Below are 20,186 nucleotides of genomic sequence, written 5' to 3'. Positions count from 1 at the left end.
TCCCTCCATTCACGCCTGTCGCGACACCACTGGAGGTGGGCTGCACGATGTTGGGGCGTGAGCGGAAGACGGCCTAACGGTGTGCGGGACCGTAGCCCAGCTTCATGGAGACAGTTGCGAATGGTCCTCGCCGATACCCCAGGAGCAACAGTGTCCCTAATTTGCTAGGAAGTGGCGGTGCGGTCCCCTACGGCACTGCGTAGGATCCTACGGTCTTGGCGTGCATCCGTGCGTCGCTGCGGTCCGGTCCCAGGTCGACGGGCACGTGCACCTTCCGCCGACCACTGGCGACAATATCGATGTACTGTGGAGACCTCACGCCCCACGTGTTGAGCAATTCAGCGGTACGTCCACCCGGCCTCCCGCATGCCCACTATACGCCCTCGCTCAAAGTCCGTCAACTGCACATACGGTTCACGTCCACGCTGTCGCGGCATGCTACCAGTATTAAAGACTGCGATGGAGCTCCGTATGCCACGGCAAACTGGCTGACACTGACGGCGGCGGTGCACAAATGCTGCGCAGCTAGCGCCATTCGACGGCCAACACCGCGGTTCCTGGTGTGTCCGCTGTGCCGTGCGTGTGATCATTGCTTGTACAGCCCTCTCGCAGTGTCCGGAGCAAGTATGGTGGGTCTGACACACCGGTGTCAATGTGTTCTTTTTTCCATTTCCAGGAGTGTATTTACACATGAAACTTATGTGGGAGAACGTTTTCCTGACACGTGAAAAGACTTTTCGGAGTTTGTGGCGGTGTCCGTTGGACAGTCTGCTTTTGCTTCTTAGTTGAACGTTGTGTAATTATTATTGATTATTATTACTTCCGCATGTGTAATGAAATTTTTCTTTATTTTTCTCTTCCGATTGTATATTCTGTGAAACTACAAATGTAGTCTATAGGTTTACTAATTTCAAAGAAACGAATCGAAGACCATTTGTCTCATGATTCAACATTCCAACGACTTCCTTTTTTTTTTTTTTTCGTTATTGTTCGTTGTATTTGGTCGTAGCAGACGTCACATGACATCCGTTGAATTTCGTTGTTGATCCCTTCAGAATTACCCACAGATAGGATATTCCTGTGCTCGGTAAATGTGGTGTTACTTTTAATTAACGTTTACGTCCGTTTAGCTGGCCGACAGCATATAGTACGAACTAAATCGTTTTGGTTGATACTCTATCGACACACAACGTTTGGTACCGATCTGAGTGTCTGACATCTGGAGGTTCAGCTATTAGCATACACAAATAAACTCAAGCCTCTGGTGTAATCAGTTAATTTTGGAAGCCCGTTCTCTGATTTGTCTTAGTGCGTCTCTTTTTTTTTTCATGCATTGAGCCAACTCTGGAAAGTTTGAAGAAATCACAATCTTCAAACTTTAATCTTTGAGTTCACAAATTACTAGGAGGCTGGTTTTAATGCCCTTAAATATTATCCTCTCAACGAAATCTGACCCAGAAGTAATCAAGAACGCAAATCTAACTACCTTGTATCTTTTATTTTCAAGTGACAGGGACTTTCTCTTAGACCAAAGGAATGCTAAGTGTGGAGGGATTAACACAAGCTAAACAGAGAAATTGAAATAAAATTTTTTCAATGAATCTCATCTATTTGCTGTCAGTGCACGGGACTTATACCTTACAGATATAATTCATGGAAGACACATATATGCACTCTGTATCCTACAACAGTTAGTAAACTGGGGCGAGTTCGTATGGTAGGTAAACATCGACGTCTTCGTCACGACAAACACGTGGCTTGAAACTCCACTGCGATGAACACTTACATTGTTACCAGAAAACTGCATTGAAAGACAAAGCGCGCGTTCTGCTGCAGTCAGATCACTCATCTTCTTCGTGAAATAAGACTAAATTTAAATATCCGGCGAACGAAGTTCTCAATGCGGCACATGAGTGGATTTAAACTTAGATCAGAGTAGTAGAAATTAACTTCCTATAACTACCTACAACTGGTGAGTTACCAGAAAACGGAAAAGGAATACAGATCTTTATACTTTATATACAAGTGCCTTTCAACGGATCACGTGACATTACATAACTATAAATTTACAAAAGAAACCAGAAAAACATTTCTATGTTCGTAGTAATAGCCGTAATATTACTTAATGGGATAATCTACTTGCAGGGTCGCATGGATGAATGAATGGCCAACTGATATCAATTCCCTTGTGTTCCATCGAAGCTGTGAAGTCGAACTAAGATTTAACACTGTCCAAATGAAAAGTGTATCACTTGAATATATGTGTAAACCACGTATCGGATAATTACGCGAAAGCAGCGCAAGATAGTAACCATCTCACCAAAACGCTGGACGATATCACTTCATTGTGTCAATTTCCACATCACAAGACAAATGTCTCAATGACATAGTTCGGTACGTCCAAAAATGAGACGTGGAACCTTTGCGCCAAAGGCCATGCGGGCCTCTGAACGACCTCTGAGTCAAGTAATGACATTGGATGACCAAACTCAGTGCTTAAGTAGTGTGCTTGAGATATGGCTCATTCGGTTGTCAACCAAAGATGAAGCTATTCTGGCTGACGGAAGAATGACTAAAGTTCTTTGAGGCATAAAAGAACCTTTTGATACACGTATAAACACGCAGTATGAAGAACGTTACTAACAAACGGCTTTCAAGGTCGCAGCTTCGTTTTCCTTTGCGATCGCTTAAGTGCTGTGGTAATCCACGGTTACGAACGATCTTACAGACTCCCAATGGTGTCAGGTTCTCAGTGGTCTCTTACAACAGTCTGTACATTCAAACACATTTTAAAAAGTCTCTGAAATGTGTATGTATTTGTAACGTAATGTTAATAATACAATAAGGCTGACACAAGGTTGCAGCATGTGACTCATCGTTGTTAACATCTACTGTTATCTTTAGGTACCAGCAGATTCTGAACGGTCACTACATATTGTGGAGTCGAGAGACCCCCTAGTCACTGACCACCTGACGCACAAAACGTCACATTTATCCTTATTGCACTACTGGCCATTAAAATTGCTACACCAAGAAGAAATGCAGATGATAAACGGGTATTCATTGGACAAATATATTGCACTAGAACTCACATGTGATTACATTTTCAAGCAATTTTCGTGCATAGATCCTGAGAAATCAGTACCCGCAACAACCACCTCTGGCCGTAACAACAGTCTTGATACGCCTGAGCATTAAGTCAAACAGAGCTTGGATGGCGTGTACAGGTACAGCTGCCCGTGCAGCTTCAACACGATACCACAGTTCATCAAGAGTAGTGACTGGCGTATTGTGGCGAGTCAGTTGCTGGGTCACCATTGATCAGAAGTTTTCAGTTGGTGAGAGTTCTGGAGAATGTGCTGGCCAGGACAGCAGTCGAACATTTTCTGTATCCCGTGCAGGACCTGCAACATGCAGTCATGCATTATCCTGCTGAAATGTCAGGTTTCGCAGGGATCGAATAAAGGGTAGAGCCACGGGTCGCAACACATCTGAAGTGTAACGTCCACTGTTCAAAGTGCCGACAATGCGAACAAGAGGTGACCGAGACGTGTAACCAATGGCACCCCATACCATCACTCCGGGTTATACGCCAGTATGGCGATGACGAATACACGCTTCCAATGTGCGTTCATCGTGATGTCTCCAGACACGGATGCGACCATTATGATGCTGTAAACAGAACCTGGATTCATCCGAAAAAATGACGTTCTGCCATTCGTGCACCCAGGATAGTCGTTGCGAACACCATCGGAGGCGTTCCTGTCTTTGATTCAGCGTCAAGGGTAACCGCAGCCATAGTCTCCGAGCTGATAGTCCATGCTGTTGCAAAGGTCGTCGAACTGTTCGTGCAGATGGTCGTTGTCTTGCAAACGTCCCCATCCGTTGACTCAGGGATCGAGTCGTGGCTGGACGATCCGCTACAGCCATGCGGATAAGATGCCTGTCATCTCAACTGCTAGTGATACGAGGCCGTTGGGATCCAGCACAGCGTTCCGTATTACCCTTCTGAGCCCACCGATTCCATATTCTGCTAACAGTCATTGGATCTCGACCAACGTGAGCAGCAATGTCGCGATACGGTAAACCGCAATCGCAATAGGCTACAATCCCACCTTTATCAAAGTCGGATCTGTAGTACGTCATCTTCGTGGTGTAGCAATTTTAATGGCCAGTAGTGTACATTTTAAGTTCACACCGTCAAAGATGAAGAACAATGAATCCAGGTTTTTTTATGAAGTCCGTGGCCCCTTTCCTGCAACCAGAATGATTTCTGAATAGTTCGCTGTTCAAGGAATATCTCGAATTAAATGTTTGAGGTACCACTGGAAGATGGAGAGTACACTTTCGACCCCATACTAAGCCTATTGTACTCATAAAGTGCAAAGGGGTTAATGACTAACACTTCATGAGATTTGGCGTCCCATTCGAGCTGAAGATCTGTGTCGCAAAGGTTAAGTTTCTCAGGAACTACGATGGGCGTCGCCCATATTCTGTTGCAGACTGGCTTCAATATACCTTTTTCTTGAACATGCTGAATTTCGGGACTAACATGTCTTGAAGAGAAAGCGGCGTTTTCTGTGCTTAACGAACTGTTTGGACTGCTCTAAATCAGAGACCCCAGTGGAAGGAAACGTGGGAAAGAGTACAGAGGTATATGAACAGTGACTTAAGGTGTTGATGTCTGTTTCAGGGTCGTGAACTTTCAACACGTCGGCCATTTAAAATTATAAGATCCGAGGAGAGCCTCTACAAGGATACTGACTGTGGTCCACATTGTGGTTGTTGATAACTGGTCTAAGCTCTGGCTACAGGAGCGAAGTTGGTGAAAGTGTTGTGAATGTCGTGGATCTTTATCAGACTACTGGAATTGTTTGACTGTGGAAGAGCCACCGTGGGAAGAGCGGGAGGCTAAGACAAGCGCTGAATGCTGCACCATCACCAAAGACAGTGACGACTGTTCAAAAGCACAGATAATAGGGAGGCACACCTCCAAGTAGGGGACCTTGAGCTGAAGCAAATCAAAGTTATAAGAGTAGAGGGGCATTAGAGGGAAGCAGTGGTTGGGAAGGGAGTGAGACAGCGTTGTAGCCTCTCCCCGATGTTATTCAATCTGTATATTGAGCAAGCAGCAAAGGAAACAAAAGAAAAATTCGGAGTAGGTATTAAAATCCATGGAGAAGACATTGTAATTCTGTCAGAGACAGCAAAGGACTTGGAAGAGCAGTTGAACGGAATGGACAGTGTCTTGAAAGGAGGATATAAGATGAACACGAACAAAAGCAAAACGAGGATAATGGAATGTAATCGAGTTAAGTCGGGTGATGCCGAGGGAATTAGATTAGGAAATGAGACGCTTAAAGTAGTACAGGAGATTTCCTATTTGGGGAGCAAAATAACTGATGATGGTCGAAGTAGAGAGGAGATAAAATGTATACTGGCAATGGCAAGGAAAGCGTTTCTGAAGAAGAGAAATTTGCTAACATCAAGTATAGATTTAAGTGTCAGGAATTCCTTTCTGAAAGTATTCGAATGGAGTGGGGCTATGTATGGAAGTGAAACGTGGACGATAAATGGTTTGGACAAGAAGAGAATAGAAGCTTTCGAAATGTGGTGCTACAGAAGAATGCTGAAGATTAGATGGGTAGATTACATAACTAACGAGGAAGTATTGAATAGGATTGGGGAGAAGAGAAGTTTGTGGCAGAACTTGACAAGAAGAAGGGACCGGTTAGTATGACATGTTCTGAGGCATCAAGGGACCACAAATTTAGCATTGGAGGACAGCGTGGAGGGTAAACATTCTAGAGGGAGACCAAGAGATGAATACACGAAGCAGGTTCAGAAGGAAGTCGGTTGCAGTAAGTAATGGGAGATGAAGAAGCTTGCACAGGATAGGGTAGCATGGAAAGCTGCATCAAACTAGTCTCAGGACTGATGACCACAACAACAACAGCGTAAAACCTTGTCTGGGGAGTAGATCAAGACAATGTCTCTGATGCGTAGGACTGTCTGAACTGGCCATTGGCGGAATGGAAGCGACACTCTCGAGACAACCCCTCCAGTCACGCAGTGAATTCGCGATAGGGTACGGAAACAGTTTGTGACCAATTAAAATTTTGTTCTTGGCTGTTGCCGAATGGGCCTGGAAACCAAAATAGTCTAAAAGACTTGCTGTAACATGGCGTAAGGGAGGCCCTGTGGCTCAGCTTCTCGGTGTAAGTACTCGATCGGCTGGTAGACAGAAGGTCCCTCACTGGCCAACAGGAAAGCACTCTGCTGCGCATCACCGCCAACGTCGTAGACGAGGAAGAGTTTCTACATTCTGGCGACGTAAAAGGACCATGATTCCCTTTTGTGGTCGAACTGTTGGAAGGGCTGTTGCATCCACCAGATGTTGTAAACAGAGGAGTCAGTCTGTGAAAGGTGCGTGGAGAATTATGGAGCCAACTGGGTAATAGTCTCCAGCCGTTTGAGGAGGAATTCATTTGGGTATTGCATTCTCTGCAGTAGAATGATCACTAAAAGGGTTAAGTATACTCGGTCAGCAGTGGTTACCATTTTGGAAATTTTCCTCAAAATATAGACTACTTGGAATATGACTCGTGGAAAAAAATGACGTTTTTAGATGCTCGTCGCCGTCTGATATGTCTGGTTCCTCGGAGATATCCACTTGAGAGGAAGATAGTGACAATATAACAAGCGCATTTCTCAGATCCGACCATGACATATTCTTGATTGTATTACAGAAGAAAACTTCCTTCAAAACAAAAACAAAAAAAGATCAACACGCGAAAGTAATCAGCTGATGAGTGAGAAAACAAATCTTTTTGAAAGCGAGCGAGATCGTGAAGTGTGAATAAAGTTTGAGTTCGATATGAAAGAAGTTCCTTAAATGATGGGTTTCAAAATAAACAAATACTGCACTCTAGCTTAATTCGCAGAAGAAAACACAAAATATCTTATTATCATACTTTACAGGAGAAGTTCTGACGATCAAACAATGTAGAAAATTTCTAAGTCATGGAAGGATAGAAGCACGAAGTAAAGTCTTGGTACCATCTTGTCAGTGAAGTAAAACAGTAGACATTATTCTTAGCCCCAGATAGCAAGTCGCCGATCAGAGTCCAAACGAAGGGGGTGACCTGCTGTCCCGAAAAATGGCGATATAATCCATAGCATGGCGTTGCTGAAGTCGTCTTCTTGGTTCCTCGCTGCCATGGACCTGTTTCGCCAAGCTCATGTAATATCCCAATAGCTGCCTCGATATAGGGTACACGTGGGCCTAGTTGTGGCAGGTGGCACTGCAGACGCAGGAAGACGTGCGATACGTCAGTGAGACCTACTGCGGCCATGCACGCTGAATCGTGGCCTGGTCGGCTCACTGCTGTTGCAACCTGCTGGTCTTGCCACGGAGTTCTGGCACTCAGATTTCCCGCGGCGTGTTCTCCGCAGGAGTGGAGCCCATGGCACAAAAACTACTTGGGCACTGTCAGTGCTGCTGTAGGCACCTGATATCTAGGGCACCAGAGCAGCATGAATCGCTGGTATAATACCTACCCAAGACTAGGAGAACTGGAGATTCCACGGTCTGCAGTTTACAGCTCATCCTTTCTTCCAACACCTATAACACTATTGTCCGCTACTGCTGAACCATAACCTTAAAGCAGGTTGTAAAATAAAACAATATTATTAAAGCAATTATGGTATAACGCAACAGAGCAGTGTTAGCCTCTGGGAGGAATTTTGTTGTGTTGACCGTGTTGTACCTAACGGAGGTGGCTTATCGGAAATGAATGTCAGAATTACGGAAATATTTGAACAGTAACAAACAAAATTTTGCCTATCTGCACTGTTTAACAGGTAAAGAAAACAGTCGCCAGCCTAACTAGGCAAGAGGATGATTAACATTCTCGTTCAAGAAAATAGTTATTAGTAACTTGAATGGATAAACACAACCTATACTTTGTCACACGCGAGTGCAGTGAACTCTTGACACATACATATGTGTACCGTAAAATTGAAACTAACAGTTAAAGCAGCACAAACTATTTGCAAAATTATAACAGATACTGAAACACACTATTACTTTCAGGGCTTACATAAACTGAATGGTCTTTATAACGTTATTACTATTAACTGCAGAATCATTAATTGGATATAGGTTAAGTCTCTCTCAGTTAAGTACGTTACTATTTAAAATGAAAGTTAATTTGAATCCACTTAATGGTTGCTCCTCACTATCATTTGACTAAAGAAATTATGGTTTTCATAATTAATGGTCTTTCCGTTACTTGTTACCGAGTATTAACCCAATAGACAAACTGTGGATCCTGTTATATTTTTAATAAGCACTTCTAATACACAGGAGAGACAAACACTTAGCAAACTTGAGTATATAACGTTCCCCACTGCAGTTTTCCACTTTTACTACACTGAGACACAAAATTAACATATATGTAAGATACTGACTCACCTTCTGTGATTTACAACAGACAGTAATGAGATCATTTACGAAGCAAAACTTTATAAGTCTCAGTCTTCACAACTTTTAATTTGTAGTTGGCAACAACACATTAATAAGCAGTTTTATTAGGAAAATTACTTTCATTAACTTTCTCTTTTTTTATTATGTTCAAGAGGCATTAATTAGCAAAAACACTGGTCTTTAATGTTCTTTCAGTAGGGACACTCGGTAATCACTTTAGTTCAAACGGAGAGGAACCTGAGAGGTGTTATGATAAGGAGAAAAATCAAGGTAGATACATAAACTCAGTTATAAATTACCTTATATTTGAGCACACTAACACGTCCATTAAGCTGATCCTTCACTGTACATTGCTATAGTGCTCCATTACAGTGATTGCGCAATGTGGTGGCGATTGCATGTCGGTAGGTGGAATTGCAGGTAGAATTGCTGGACTTTGTCATTTCTTGGTGGCGATGATAGATACAAATTCCAGAATAGTTCCAGCTATTTATCCATCCATCCGAGGCATTAGAAAGTAGCCGAAAAAGCGGGACCAGCGCAATATGCAACATTTACATGGCAGTGCACAGTTTGGTAGTTCGTCCCTGACTGGTAGCTCGTCCCCGACTGACTCTTGTTCCACCTTTTCTACATGGGCCAACCACAATTTGCGCGCGTTACACAGTTCCGTTCCCGAGGGGAACCACAACACCTTTCACATACAAACTAACTAAGAACCCTAAGTGAGGATCAGCAGTTTACATAACAATAACCAAATACATTAAATAAAACAGAATATTTGCACATATTGACATTGCTACAAAAAATTATTCACACAAAATCACAATTATATACAGTAAGTTTTGTTCCCTCCAAATGGGCCAAAGAATTTAAATGACAGATACACTACATTGCATAGAATCATATCATGGCATCGAAGTTCTTACAAAGAAATGAGTATACAATTTTATGTTATCGATTCAAACAAACACATTTACAGAAGCTCAGTGACGTAACATTAAATGAAACAAAAACCAAAATAAATCATTGGAGTATTAGAGCTATGGTGTTACACACCAGGCAGCGTCTGACTCTACAAAATGGTTAATCCAGTTTCATCTGCACTACTGCAACTGCCTGCTGGACACATGAGGTTTTACAGACATCTTACAGCAATGTTAATACACTGCCAGTACTTCCCCCTGTTAAATGCTGAGGTACGGGGAATAAAAGTTCCACATATCCTACGCATTTATCGAGTACGACTGTTCACGTTTCAATATAAGATGCAACCTAGGACAGGCGGCTTCATTTGGATGTTCAATACCAAATTTTAACTGATTCGACGTGGGTCTTTTAGAATGAAACCATAACATTTTTCTTCCATTTCAAGTAGGCACACCTCTTACTCTATCCGCCATTGTTCTCCAGTACGAGACTACCTTCCGAACTTAGCTGCCATTGCATAAGAGGATGAAACTATATCCTCTTTGTTTAAATTTTCAAGACTAATGTTCCACTAGGAGTCGACAAACGCATGTTCTCACTTTTAAGGCTACATACGGAACAGAAACGAAGCCTCACTAACAGGCCTCAATATATTTTAAAAACATAGAATGTGCTTAGCATGAAGGGCCAATATTTATATGGCTAGAGCGTGATTATAACTAAAGTTCCTCTTTCAAATACTGTAAGCATGAGTTAGGTTACAATTGACAGATGAATAGCAATACGATGTCTACTGTCTGAGTTGTACATCAAACCAACCGTATCGTGCAATATGCGTGATCGTGAAAGTTCGGCATTCAACAGCACTGTTAGTTAGGTAAGCCCACCCCCCATGGCAAATTAGTACCACATCGGATGTTAAGTTGTCCTTAAGCCGAAAACCGCATAAAAAAGCAACAATGAAATCAGTTTTTAACGGTCGTGAAACTGGCGCATGTTCAGTATGCTGTCCACCGTTTTCTGCCACAAGTTAAAATCGGGAGCACGATACTCCAGGTCCGCAGCCGGTGGTCGTGCGATAGCGTTCTCGCTTCCGACACCCGGGTTCCTGGGTTCGATTCCCGGCGGGGTCAGGGATTTTCTGTGCCTCGTGATGACTGGGTGTTGTGTGATGTCCTTAGGTTAGTTAGGTTTAAGTAGTTTTAAGTTCTAGGGGACTGTTGACCATAGATGTTAAGTCCCATAGCGCTCAGAGCCATTTGAACGATACTCCAGAACAAATGGATGTGTCTCAAGGGGTCACCTTCAGAATGCGTTGCGAAGTGCGTGTTTCAAATTCAGCTACGTTTGTAATCGGAGGCCTGAAAGCAGCATCTTTCAGATGACCACGCTCCCAAAAGACACACGAATTAAGAACAAGAGATCTGGACGGCCATGCCGTAGGGAAATGGCAGATGCTAATTCCAGAATTTCCAAAATGCCTCTGCAGCAGCCGCTTCATTGTCTGTACAATGTGCAGAGGAGCGCCATCTTGCATGCCACGGAAGAAATGCGGCCGTATGACATATCATGTCGTCAGTCCATATCACAAGTTGCCGTTGCAGAATGAAGCGGTACCGGTTGAGGTGCAAGAGGATCGCAATTCCTTTATTCATATACTGCATTTCCGTGTAAGGACATGTCCTTCAGATTGGGTTTCGATTGTCCAGAGAATGTTCCATGGCCGTTCATTGTCCACTTCTATGCTAGCAAGAAATTCTAGAGCAAACATTTGTCTTTCTGTTAGGCCAGCAGGGAACACGGGTGATTCTGCATGGATAGCAATGCAAGATGATTCGTAGAATTTTGTGCACCGCGTTCACAGGCTTGTCCAAAGTCCGGGCAGCCACACGCGCGTTACATGTCTACCCACCACCTCTCGCCCCCTCCCCCAATGCCGTGGTCACATCTACAGATGTCGAATCATTTGTTTTCCCTCCTCGGCCACACCGCAAAATTTTAAATTGATTTTTCCATAATGTTTCCGCAAATTTTACGTTATTCTGAGCTGTGGATCCTGCTTTACATAGTTTTGGAACTGGAATTTTAGTTACAATGATCCCGTATAATTAAACTGCAAACAAATATCACCAAAAGATTTGAGACCAGTAGAAACAAGTTTTCACTCCCTTTACTTAGATGCAATTAAGCAATAAACTGAACACACAGGAACAAGCTATCAACTATGGTGCTGTTTTACATTTGATTTCTGAGGAGGCAACGATTCCAAGTACACTGAAGCTCACTAAATGGATTTTAGGCCTTAGTTAGTATTTATACGACCATGTGTGAAAGTGTCCAAACGACCTCAATAAGGGATCGCGAGATTTTTATGCAGTTAACAAAACATTGGTCCTCTAACCACTTGGCGGTACAGTCATGTGACTACAAAGTGGGGTTTTCCGCATGAAGAAAAATGTGTTCGAAGATAATAACAATACTGTTTCTCTCCAAGAGCCAGTAAAATCTTGTAAGTACTGATTAAATCCGCAACAATGAAACTAAGAAGGATTATCACATCACCCACATCTATGTTTAGCTAATTTGAAGCGCCAAGACGGGATGAAGTCCAATTGTTTCAAAAGCTGTTGGTTCCAATGAGAAAACTAAGCCGAGTACTTCGACGGGTGCATTTCATGCAGGCTTTTGTGGAACTGATCCTATCCCCACAATAAAGGGAAATATCAGTAATAGGGGACACAGGGATGTTAGGTAATGTATTGTAACTGGAATGCCACACAAACAAACTTTGATAGAGAAACAGAACTATGCTAAGCCATAAGAAGAACGTAACAAAAATTTCGATAAAAATAAATTTAAATTTCAAGGAGAAGAAACTATTAGATTGATAATGAAGAAAGTTACAAAATGAAGAAAAACAAAGAAGAAAGAGAAAAAATCTGAAGGAAAGATTCGGAAGAAATAAAAAATATTGTTCTTTTAAAAAATTCATACTTAGATGTTGATGATGATGTAGATGACAACTTAAGTGGTACGGATTTAGCAACGAGAAAACACAAAATAAGATTTTGAAAAATTACAGTAAAGGAAAGCTAAGGACAATGTATATAATGTGCGACCATTGGCCACGTAACAATTCTGATGGAAGCAAAGCGGGTATCTGTACCTACGACGTTTTGAAATAGAAAAAAAGGAAGCTTTTTTTTTTCGTCAGTCTACTGACTGGTTTGATGCGGCCTGCCACGAATTCCTTTCCTGTCCTAACCTCTTCACCTTCATCTTGCAACCTACGTCCTCAATTATTTGCTTGACGTATTCCAATCTCTGTCTTCCTCTACAGTTTTTGCCCTCTACAGCTCCCTCTAGTACCATGGAAGTCATTCCCTCATGTCTTAGCAGATGTCCTATTATCCTGTCCCTTCTCCTTATCACTGTCTTCCACATATTCCTTTCCTCTCCGATTCTGCGTAGAACCTCCTCATTCCCACCTAATTTTCAACATTCGTCTATAGCACCACATCTCAAATGCTTAGATTCGCTTCTGTTCCGGTTTTCCCACAGTCCATGTTTCACTACCATACAATGCTGAACTCCAGACGTACAACCTCAGAAATATCTTCCTCAAATTAAGGCCGGTATTTGATATTATTAGACTTCTCTTGGCCAGAAACGCCTTTTTTGCCATAGCGAGTCTGCTTTTGATGTCCTCCTTGCTCCGTCCGTCATTGGTTATTTTACTGCCTAGGTAGCAGAATTCCTTAACTTCATTGACTTCGTGACCATCAATCCTGATGTTAAGTTTCTCGCTGTTCTCATTTCTACTGCTTCTCATTACCTTCGTCTTTCTCCGATTTTCTCTCAAACCATACTGTGTACTCATAGACTGTTCATTCCGTTCAGCAGATCATTTAATTCTTCTTCACTTTCACTCAGGATAGCAATGTCATCAGTGAATCGTATCATTGATATCCTTTTACCTTGTATTTTAATTCCACTCCTGAACCTTTCTTTTATTTCCATCATTGCTTCCTCGATGTACAGATTGAAAAGTAGGGGCAAAAGGCTACAGCCTTGTCTTACACCGTTCTTAATACGAGCACTTCGTTCTTGATCGTCCACTCTTATTATTCCCTCTTGGTTGTTGTACATATTGTATATGACCCGTCTCTCCATATAGCTTACCCTCACTTTTTTCAGAATCTCGAACAGCTTGCACCATTTTATATTGTCGAACGCTTTTTCCAGGTCGACAAATCCTATGAACGTGGCCTGATTTTTCTTTAGCCTTGCTTCCATTATTAGCCGTAACGTCAGAATTGCCTCTCTCGTACCTTTACTTTTCCTAAAGCCAAACTGATCGTCACCTAGCGCATTCTCAATTTTCTTTTCCATTCTTCTGTATATTATTCTTGTAAGCAGCTTCGATGCATGAGCTGTTAAGCTGATTGTGCGATAATTCTCGCACAGGTCAGCTCTTGCCGTCTTCGGAATTGTGTGGATGATGATTTTCCGAAAGTCAGATGGTATGTCGCCAGACTCATATATTCTACACACCAACGTGAATAGTCGTTTTGTTACCACTTTCCCTAATGATTTTAGAACTTCTGGTGGAATGTTATCTATCCCTTCTGCCTTATTTGACCGTAAGTCCTCCAAAGCTCTTTTAAATTCCGATTCTAATACTGGATCCCCTATCTCTTCTAAATCGACTCCTGCTTCTTCTTCTATCACATCAGACAAATCTTCACCCTCATAGAGGCTTTCAATGTATTCTTTCCACCTATCTGCTCTCTCCTCTGCATTTAACAGTGGAATTCCCGTTGCGCTCTTAATGTTACCACCGTTGCTTTTAATGTCACCAAAGGTTGTTTTGACTATCCTGTATGCTGAGTCTGTCCTTCCGACAATCATATCTTTTTCGATGTCTTCACATTTTTCCTGCAGCCATTTCGTCTTAGCTTCCCTGCACTTCCTATTTATTTCATTCCTCAGCGACTTGTATTTCTGTATTCCTGATTTCCCGGATCGTGTTTGTACTTCCTCCTTTCATCAATCAACTGAAGTATTTCTTTCGTTACCCATGGTTTCTTCGTAGCTACCATCATTGTACCTATGTTTTCCTTCCCAACTTCTGTGATGGCCCTTTTTAGAGACGTCCATTCCTCTTCAACTGTGCTGCCTACTGCGCTATTCCTTATTGCTGTATCTATAGCGTTAGAGAACTTCAAACGTATCTCATCATTCCTTAGAACTTCCATATCCCACTTCTTATCGTATTGATTCTTCCTGACTAACGTCTTCAGCCTACTCTTCATCACTACTATATTGTGATCTGAGTCTATATCTGCTCCTGGGTACGCCTTACAATCCAGTATCTGATTTCGGAATCTCTGTGTGACCATGATGTAATCTAATTGAAATCTTCCCGTATCTCCCGGCCTTTTCTAAGTATATCTCCTCATCTTGTGATTCTTGAACAGGGTATTCGCTATTACTAGCTGAAACTTGTTACAGAACTCAATTAGTCTTTCTCCTCTTTCATTCCTTGTCCCAAGCCCATATTCTCCTGTAACCTTTTCTTCTACTCCTTCCCCTACAACTGCATTCCAGTCGCCCATGACTATTAGATATTCGTCCCCCTTTACGCACTACACTACCCTTTCAATATCCTCATACGCTTTCTCTATCTGTTCATCTTCAGCTTGCGACGTCGGCATGTATATCTGAACTATCGTTGTCGGTGTTGGTCTGTTGTCGATTCTGATTAGAACAACCCGGTCACTGAACTGTTCACAGTAACACACCCTCTGCCCTACCTTCCTATTCATAACGTATCTTACACCTGTTATACCATTTTCTGCTGCTGTTGATATTACCCGATACTCAACTGACCAGAAATCCTTGTCTTCCTTCCCCTTCACTTCTCTGACCCCTAGTATATCTAGATTGAGCCTTCGCATTTCCCTTTTCAGATTTTCTAGTTTCCCCAGCACGTTCAAGCTTCTGACATTCCACGCCCCGACTCGTAGAACATTATCCTTTCGTTGATTATTCAATCTTTTTCTCGTGGTAACCTCCCCCTTGGCAGTTCCCTCCCGGAGATCCGAATGGGGGACTATTCCGGAATCTTTTGCCAATGGAGAGATCATCATGACACTTCTTCAACTACAGGCCACATGTCCTGTGGATACACGTTACGTGTCTTTAATGCAGTGGTTTCCATTGCCTTCTGCACCCTCATGTCGTTGATCATTGCTGATTCTTCCGCCTTTAGGGGCAATTTCCCACCCCTAGGACAAGAGAGTGCCCTGAACCTCTATCCGCTCCTCCGTCCTCTTTGACAAGGCCGTTGGCAGAATGAGGCTGACTTCTTATCCCGGAAGTTTTCGGCCGCCAGTGCTGATTATTTATCAAAATTTAGGCAGTGGCGGGGATCGAACCCGGGACCGAAGTCGTTTTGATTATGAATCAAAGACGCTACCCCTAGACCAGGGGTAGCTAATAGGTTTTATAAATTCTAAGTTTTAAAAGTGTTTTGGAATATTATTGGATTAATAAACTGATATTCGTTCAATCAGGTCACTTCTCTTATTTTTCCGAAAATTGTTAGGAGTTAGTCAAAATTTAGTCCAAATATCAGACAAGTTTCATTTTGTCATCCTTGGAAAATTATATTACAGACATAAGTTGATTATTTTTTACTACGCCGATTCACAAAAAAACTAAAATAGAATCCTTACATTTGAGATTGCACAGAATCTTCACAGTTTTATAACTGACTAGTTGACGAACCTGGCATTGCTCTGATATTCATGTTACCAATTTCCTATTAGAAGCTATGTTTGTAGTTTGTATCGAAAACATTTCACTTCCATGTATTCGAGAAAACACCTCAGAAATTGTGAAACAGTTTACAAGGAAATATGCATAATGTACAAATGTATAAGTACGTTATCCAAATTAAGGAAGTTTACACTGAGAGCAGCTGCTTTGCGTGCCTACAACCACCAACTCCCATGTGACTTTGGAAACGTCTCCACGGGACGTTTGTGTCTCTATGGCCGTTTGCTTTCTGTCCCTGAAAGCTAGCAAAAGCACTGCTACGAATCTGGGATTTCCTTAAGTTGACTAGACTTTAGAAGTTTGCTAGTAGTAAATAATGAAGGTATCATAACTTCAGTATTATAACTTCAGGCATGATGCGGCATTTTCTCACACCTGTTAGTGTTTACAGCGTCATGTCTGTTGATCTATGTCGTCATACACGACGCATTTGTCTAGGTACATACGGTGGGATACATGGATACTGTGTGCTAAATTTGTTACGAATAGCGTATCAAAGACGTAATAGATTTAAACCTCATGTTTGATGTGGTAGTTTTTCACGCATCTCATTGTTTGTGACCCCACGTCTCCTCAACTATGACAGGTAGGTATTTCTTACTCCCACAGCGACTGTTGCCTGACAGCAAGAGATAAGTGAACCAATCTTGTTTGAAATCGGTCCAGTGGTTTAGAAGAAGACGTGGAACATACACAGTGACATAGATACAGCCATCCATTTTTATTATACGTACGAGTTTTACATGAGTTGCAGGTGAAAAAGAAATTGGTAGTCGAAATGTCGACCTTTTCCTCTACTCAGAATCTTTACCCATCGTGGTATATCCTCTCTTTCTTTCTCCATCTCTCTCTCTCTCTCTCTTTCTCTCTCTATCTCTGTCTCTATCTCTCTCTCTCTCTCTCTCTCTCCCTCTCTCTCTCTCTCTCTCTCTCTCTCTCTCTCTCTCTCCCACCCCACACACGAACAAACACACGGTGTTCGTCCCAGATACCGTCAAGCGCATTTTCTATTATGTTTTTTGCAGTGTGTGACTGAAATCCGCCTAAACAAATGCCGCGCGTCAGCCTTTCATAAGACGCCCAGCGCCGACGAAAAGCGTCGGTTAGTTTCCCGTTACAAACAAAATCATTTATATAGCGAAATTTTACGTGTCAATTCGACAGATCGGTCCAAAATTAGTCTAGTGCGATATTCATTTCATTTATGTGTGTTAGTAGGAACATTGAAACGATGAGTAACCAGTACAGATGCAGCGCAGCGCAGCGCAGCGTGGGCAGTGTCGGCGCTTGAATACTCGTTATTCTTCATGTTTCGCTGTCTCTGTCAATAATTCTACGTATCCATAAAACGAATAGCCACTAGACTAATTCCGGACGCTCTACCGAATGGAGACGCAAAATTCCGCTTTAAAATTAGTTTTGTTTGTAACGAAAAACAACTGACGTCTTTCGTCGTCACTTGGCGCCGCGTAAAAGACGCGATGAGCAGATTTTGTTTTCACTGGCGCACTGCAAAAACGAAACTGCATGTATCTGCCGGAACACCAGAGAAAATGCGCCTGACGACTCTTACAGGGGCCATCTGTCGGCTCTTTCTTTTTTTTTTGTTTAATGTGTGTGTGTGTGTGTGTGTGTGTGTGCTTATGGTGCTGATGTCTGATCAACGGCGTTGATTTTTACTTCTGTAGGGAATGGAATGGGTAAAAATTTCCGCTTTATTTATTTATTCTTCTTTCAGCTTTAGTATGGGCAACAGAAGTGTTCTTTAACTCGCTGCTTTTGGTGCGTGTTTGAAAACATGTGTATAGAACTGCTAAATGACTAATGTCCTTAAATGATGGACAATAACGTAGGGATAACATTTATGGAGACTCAAGTACTATCGCCTTCCGTACTTTATATCTGCGGTTGCGTAAGGGTTCTACCGTACCTACTGTGGTGAGTTGTGGTGTACTGTCACGTGTTATGTCCAACTTCCGAAATAAGGTTCGTGCTTTCTCCTTGACTTTCTCTGAGAGGTAAGATTCGCTTAAGGCTCCATGAATATCATGAATCCGGATCCACCATTGGGCTCCAGTGATACATCATACGCACCTGCTTTGTATAACCTTTAACTTCGTGTAGTTACTGGCACACGTAGTACCCAAAGAGGTCGATCCATACAAAATAGATGGTTCGACTGTCGCATGGTACAACTGGAGTTTCGTGGGTTGGCTGAGGTACGAGCTCTTCAGAAATGGGAGGAGATCTCCCAGCATTTTGAGGCCAGGCGTCTTCTTCTCCATAATGTGATGACTATACAGCAGTTTGGCGTCCAGATGCACTCCAAGGTATTTTACAGTTGTAGCCCGGGGGAGTGGCTGGTCTGATATCCGTAGGCGTTCATTGACGACGTGTCTCCGACGTGTGAAAAAAATAACTTTGATATTCTCTGCATTGACCGTTATTTTGTTCCTGTGGGTCCCGTGGTCCACTGTGTCGGCTCGAACAAAAATTCGTATTTACACGTTTGTACACAGACTCATTGGACATTTCTAATCACACCTGCGACGGCGTGTTATTGTGCTGGTCTTGGTTTGTACACAACAGCTCTTGCGGTCTTGGAGGAAGGGAACTCAACACGACAGTCAATCAGTTGCCGCAGCAAGCATGCGACGCCTTTATTATACTTCTATCGGTATTGCCATACACATGCAGCAAAAATCGACGAAACATGTGACGCCCTAGTTGTCGAACGTAAGACGACATAGGAGAGGACGGTGACATCTCCGCAATATCTTTGGTGGATATCATTATTCAGGAACACGAATATTTGACCGCTCAACTGAATCTATGTTGCATGGGATAGTGGATGACGAAAACGTCTTTATAGAACGCGAATAACAGTGATCAAGATTGTCGTTCTGCTTGCTGTGGAGAAAACTATTCCTCAAAAAGTAGCTAACAGTTGAGGTGAATGTGTACCTTCACCAGAAAAAAAAATCCAATACTCTCAGTAATGTAACAAAATTTTCCGAATAATGTCTTGAACGTATTGTGATGATTGTCGTGTACCTCCATGTAAAATTGCGTCGTACAGCTCGTTACTCGAGAGATAGCTGTCCAACAAGCACATCGATCATCAAAGTAATATTTGATTATATCTTCAAAAAAGGCGTAATGAACATCCATTACGAGGAAACAGAGCAATCAAAGAACTGGGAATAAAACAACGCCTACACAAATTCAGCCCGCATCTCGTGGTCGTGCGGTAGGGTTCTCGCTTCCCACGCCCGGTTTCCCGGGTTCGATTCCCGGCGGGGTCACGGATTTTCTCTGCCTCGTGATGGTTGGGTGTTGTGTGGTGTCCTTAGGTTAGTTAGGTTTAAGTAGTTCCAAGTTCTAGGGGACTGATGACCATAGATGTTAAGTCCCATAGTGCTCAGAGCCTACACAAATTCAAGATAGCAAGGACTGAAGGGAAACGTGTTCGTTACTGGTACCTAAAATTTTGGAGAATGCAAAATGCAAGGAAATTGGGCACACAAAGTTTAAATGTTCTGCAGCTTTCATAGCGAGTCTCAACAAAGAATTACACTTCTGGAAATGGAAAAAAGAACACATTGACACCGGTGTGTCAGACCCACCATACTTGCTCCGGACACTGCGAGAGGGCTGTACAAGCAATGATCACACGCACGGCACAGCCGACACACCAGGAACCGCGGTGTTGGCCGTCGAATGGCGCTAGCTGCGCAGCATTTGTGTACCGCCGCCGTCAGTGTCAGCCAGTTTGCCGTGGCATACGGAGCTCCATCGCAATCTTTAACACTGGTAGCATGCCGCGACATCGTGGACGTGAACCGTATGTGCAGTTGACGGACTTTGAGCGAGTGCGTATAGTGGGCATGCGGGAGGCCGGGTGGACGTACCGCCGAATTCCTCA

This window comes from Schistocerca gregaria, chromosome 7, assembly GCF_023897955.1.
Source record: "Schistocerca gregaria isolate iqSchGreg1 chromosome 7, iqSchGreg1.2, whole genome shotgun sequence".
NCBI lineage: Eukaryota > Metazoa > Arthropoda > Insecta > Orthoptera > Acrididae > Schistocerca > Schistocerca gregaria.
The sequence above is the reverse complement of the archived record's forward strand: the minus strand, read 5'-3'. Positions refer to the sequence as shown.